The sequence below is a fragment of the Chiloscyllium plagiosum genome, chromosome 16 (assembly GCF_004010195.1).
Source record: "Chiloscyllium plagiosum isolate BGI_BamShark_2017 chromosome 16, ASM401019v2, whole genome shotgun sequence".
NCBI lineage: Eukaryota > Metazoa > Chordata > Chondrichthyes > Orectolobiformes > Hemiscylliidae > Chiloscyllium > Chiloscyllium plagiosum.
The window spans coordinates 12,751,149-12,755,994 of NC_057725.1; the positions used below are offsets into that span (position 1 = coordinate 12,751,149).

The following is a 4,846-nucleotide window of genomic DNA, read 5'->3' on the forward strand; positions in this document are numbered from 1 at the left end:
TTCAAGACTTGGGGGGGGATGGGGCTGAGCAATAAATTGGGGGTGTGGTATGGGGAAAGGTGGGTGGAATGGCGATATCCTGGGGCAATATTCCCTGGAGCATTGGAGGCTGAGGGGTGAATTTGTATAAGTTTATAAAATCATGAGGGGCATGGATAGGGTAAATAGACAAGGTCTTTTCTCGAGGACAGTTTTTTCCAAAACTAGAGGGTGTAGATTTAAGGTGAAAGTGAAATACTTAAAAGAGATCCAGGCAACTTTTTCACGCAAAGGATGGTGTGTGTATGGAATGAGCTGCTAGAGGAGGTGGTGGATGCTGGCGCAATTACAACATTTAAAAGGCATCTGGATGGGTAGATGAATAGAAAGAGTTTAGAGGGATATGGGCCAAATGTTGTTAAATGTGACTCGATTTATTTAGGATATCTAGTTGGCATGGATGTGTTGGACTGAAGGGTCTATTTCTGTGCTGTATATCTCTATGACTCTATGTACAATTGACACAATCTTCTCAGTCTAACAGAAATGCACTCTCTCTCGATATATACATACATATATATATATATATGTGTGTATGTATATAGTACTATTAAGAGGTGATCTTATGGAGGTTTATAAAATCATAATGGGTATAGATATGATTATTGGTATGTGTCTTTTCCCTAGGATGGAGGATATCAAGACTAGGGGGTACATTTTTAAGGTGAGGGACGTGATTTAATTTTTTAAACTAAATTAGATGGTGGTTCCCGTGCGGAATGAACTTCCTGAGGAAGTGGTGGATGTGGGCACAATCATAATGTTTAAAAGACACTTGGATAAGTGCATGAACAGGAAAGGATTGGAGGTATATGAGCCAGGAGCAGACAGGTGTGTCTAGTTTAATTTGGGATTATATGGACTGATTGGGCCGAATGGTCTGTTTCCATGCTGTATAATTCTGTGACTATTGTTGAAAAGAGAAACATGTTGCTGAAACATTTCATCGTGCACTCACCAGAACAAATACAAGAATCACAAAATTCAAACAATCACAACAATAAAAGGAAAAGATTACTTTTATTGGCCGAGAGATTGCCATTAGCAAGTGCTGATGTGATGTCAGGAATGCAGTCCATACATCCCAGTGATTGACTAATTGAATCAAACTGTTTATTTCTTCATTTGTTCAAATTAACTTGATGAAAGGTAATTTTTAAATTGTAGATTTATCAGGGCAAGGTGAACCAACAGAGCAATAGTTATAATCAAGTCTGTTTAATCAAATCAAAATCAATTATTTTCACATAAAAATATGACAGTAATGCATGTGTTATGCTGTCCAAATTCAGTGGCCCACTATTATTTAGCAATCTCTTGTTGGTCCTTCTTCTTATAGCATTCCTTCAGATTAACTGAGTGTCTCCTGGTTTTACAGCTGACGGCGGTAACTCCTTCTGAAACTGACCAGCACCACCTCCCCACCCCCAAAAGTGAAATCCATCAGTTGAGGATCCCTGCTAGTTCAGTTGAAAGACTGATTCAAAGAAGTTTGAGATATCACTGGAATGTCAAATTATATTTCATTGTCTCCAGGGATGCCCACCTGAGACCTAACTTACATCTGTCAACTCTGCTAACCAGTGAATTACTGCTTGGTAGTTGTTTTCTGCTCAACCGTAACATTTTTAACATTTTTACATCAAGACTTCCCCTTGGCAGCTGTGCTTGAAATCTCAAAATGACTCTGAAATAACAACGCCCTCAGAAGATGTATTTTTCTTTATGCCATTTTATATTTTATGCATTTTATTGGTTCCTGGTCAAACGGAGTTAGCAGAATTCTCTTTGAAAATGAGGACGCGGAATGTGTGACTCTCTCTGCTACCAAGACAATCAGATTTTTGGTCAAAGAATATTTCATAGCCAATACAATAATAGGAAGTTCACTGTCACAGGATCAAAAATCCTGGATTCCTCCCAAACTGCATTGTGGATGTACCTACACCATGTGTGACTTCAGCAGTTGAAGACTCAGCACCATCTTCCCAAGAGCAACTAGAGATGGATGATAAATGCTGGCCTGGTGAGCAACATCCTCATCCTGTGAATGAATAAAAGAAAATAATTCTATCAAAAAATAAAGTGAACAAGGATATGGAAATGACAACTTATTTATACTTATAAATAATTTTACTGGTAAGTGTCTTAAAACGTTTTCTTTTTAGATAAATATGAGATGCTGCATTTTGGTAGGGCAAATCAAGGTAGGATTTGTACACTTAATGGTAAGGTCCTGGGGAGCGTTGCAAAAAAAGAGACCTTGGAGTGCAGGTTCATAGTTCCTTGAAAGTGGAGTCGCAGGTAGATAGGATAGTGAAGAATGTGTTTGGTATGCTTGCCTTTACTAATCAGCTTTGAGTATAGGAGTTGGGAGGTCATGTTGCACCTATACAGAACATTGGTTAGGCCATTTTTGAGTTATAGGGAGAGGCTGCATTGGCTGAGACTATTTTCCGTGCAGCAGTTGAGACTGAAGTGTGGCTTTATAGAAGTTTATAAAATCATCAGAGGCATGGATAGGGTAAATAGCCAAGGTCTTTTCCCTATGATAGGGGAGTCCAAAATGAGAGGGTATAGATTTAAGGTGAGAGGGGAAAGATTTAGAAGGGACCTAAGGGGCAACCTTTTCACGCAGAAGATGGTGCATGTATGAAATGAGGAAGTGGTGGAGGCTGATCCAGTTACAACATTTAAAAGGCATCGGGATGTATATATGAATAGGAAGGGTTTAGACGGATGTGGGCCAAATGCTGGCAAATGGGATTAGATTAATTTGGTATGTCTGGTTCGCATGGACAAGATGAACTGAAAGGTCTCTTTCTGGCTGTACATCTCTTTGACCCTATGGCTGATCCTGCAACTAAGGGAGCAATAGAGGATTGTTAGTGTGAGCTCTCCTAGTCTGGATACTTTCATAGATTAAACTACTTGCAGATACAACAAAGTCTTTCAACCAAGATTTAACAAGCTCTATTAGGGAAGTTGGCAATCTTGAGATCATGGATTTGAGTTAAAATGAGCCTACCTATGCTCACATTTAGATCAATTACTGAATTGTGCAATTAAATACATTTAATTCAGGGCAATACCTGTTTTGGCTTGAGAGTACCTGAACGGAGCATCATCATTGTCAGACCAGTGATCATTGAGGAGGTGCCCATGTCCTCTGAATAGTAAGTTAGAGATCACTTTACATCTTGAAAGAGATTCATATAACTTCTTTCCAAATTATGTGGTTGACCACCAGCAAAATTACTCTTTGTTAAATGTCATATTCCAAGCATAATGTAAGTAACAGGAAAGCACTCAATGCCATATTAACAAGATGGCCAATTAATAGCAGTACAATGTACACTCACTTTTAGCATACTTTTCAAATATTTATCCTTCAAGAAACATCACTAACAGATGTCCTAATTGGGACTACGTTGCTGTTTATGGAAATTTTCTGCACACAAATTGACTATGTTTGCTTCATTAGAACAGTGATAGCACTTCAAAAAGTACTCAATCAGGTGTAAAACACGCTGGGGTATCTTGTAGTTGTGAAAGGCTCTGTGTAAGCACAAGCACCTCTTTCACTTTTTTCATGTTTTCAGATGGCATCTTCAATGTTGGCATGTTGTTGGAATATTGCTGCTCTCCAGAATGTGCCTGACCCAGAAGTTTCACCTTTGTCCTTTTGCCGTGCAGATTCTTCCAAACATCACTCGAAGTTCTGATATACCCTGATGGCCATGTCATTGAAGTCGGCAGGTCAGAAAAAGAAACAGATGTGGATTTTGGGATTTCAGTAAAGTAACATAAACACTAAGGCGATTTGAAGTATGAAGTAGGTGTTAATCCACAGTGGCTGGAGGTACAGTGGTGTGGGACAGCCTGTCCCATTGTTCCAATTGCATAAATCTCTCCAGATGATATGCAACTTTTTTTGCTTAAAGTGAGTCCAGATTCTTTCCCTTCCAATCACGTGCAAAAAAATCCTGGGTTTGCTGCAGTGTTTTTTGAAAATATAACAAGATTTCACGAACAATTGCTCCCCTTGATTAGCGAAGGTGATCATCTTCCACAATTTGGGAAAACCTAATTTTTTTCCACTTGTATTAATTTGAAAACTTTACGGATTAAATCCAAGGCTCTCCCCAGTGTGCAACAGTGTGTTTGCAATAATCATTTATTCATGCACATCAATAAAATACTTTAAGAGAAAGAATGTTGCTGTTTAATATCTTGATCTATTGGCTTGTGTAGCAATGATTCTATGAAATGATGCATTATGCACAGCAATGAGATGAATAACCATTCTGAGATTGTTTTGCTGAATTTCATAATACTTTGTCAGTCTGAGTAAATATTTTGCATGAAAGTTTATGTGTTTCATTTAAATGATCTAATCAGTATCAGATGGCCCGACTACTAAATTCAATGTAGATTGTTTTTAAAGGGAATATATTAGCTGAAAATATTTTGCACTTAAATTGGTTCTGTGCTTGTTTATTAGCTGTGACATATGTCATCCATATGAGTAGAAAATTTGAGTCAATTCCCAGAATTGCTGTTATTTTAACATATTTTATAAACGTTTTACGACGGACTAATTGCTATAGCCCTATGCCTTTGAATAATGAAAAAAAAATGCTGTTTTATGTCTTGGAGCTTAAATATCCACCACAGCCTGCAGTTATGAGGTTGAACTAATAAACATATGGTCCCTATCAACACTAAAGCTAAAAGAACAAAACTGGGATGAAATGTAAAAAAGCAGAGTATTGGATTCGAAACAACCTGTTGTAGTGCCATCGTG

The 4,846-nt window shown here is 38.0% G+C and overlaps 1 long non-coding RNA gene across 3 annotated transcripts in view; it reads left to right on the forward strand.

The window, feature by feature from the left end:
* LOC122557655 overlaps positions 1-4,447 on the forward strand; it is a 174,263-nt gene extending 169,816 nt beyond the window's left edge. For 2 of the 3 annotated variants that reach the window (XR_006313893.1, XR_006313895.1), the window contains exons 3-4: positions 1,418-2,178; positions 3,736-4,447. This is a non-coding gene — a long non-coding RNA (uncharacterized LOC122557655). Of the gene's footprint in view, positions 1-1,417; positions 2,179-3,641 lie in introns of all 3 variants that reach the window. The other variant, XR_006313894.1, reaches the window with a different exon arrangement.
* The last annotated feature ends 399 nt before the right edge of the window (positions 4,448-4,846 follow it).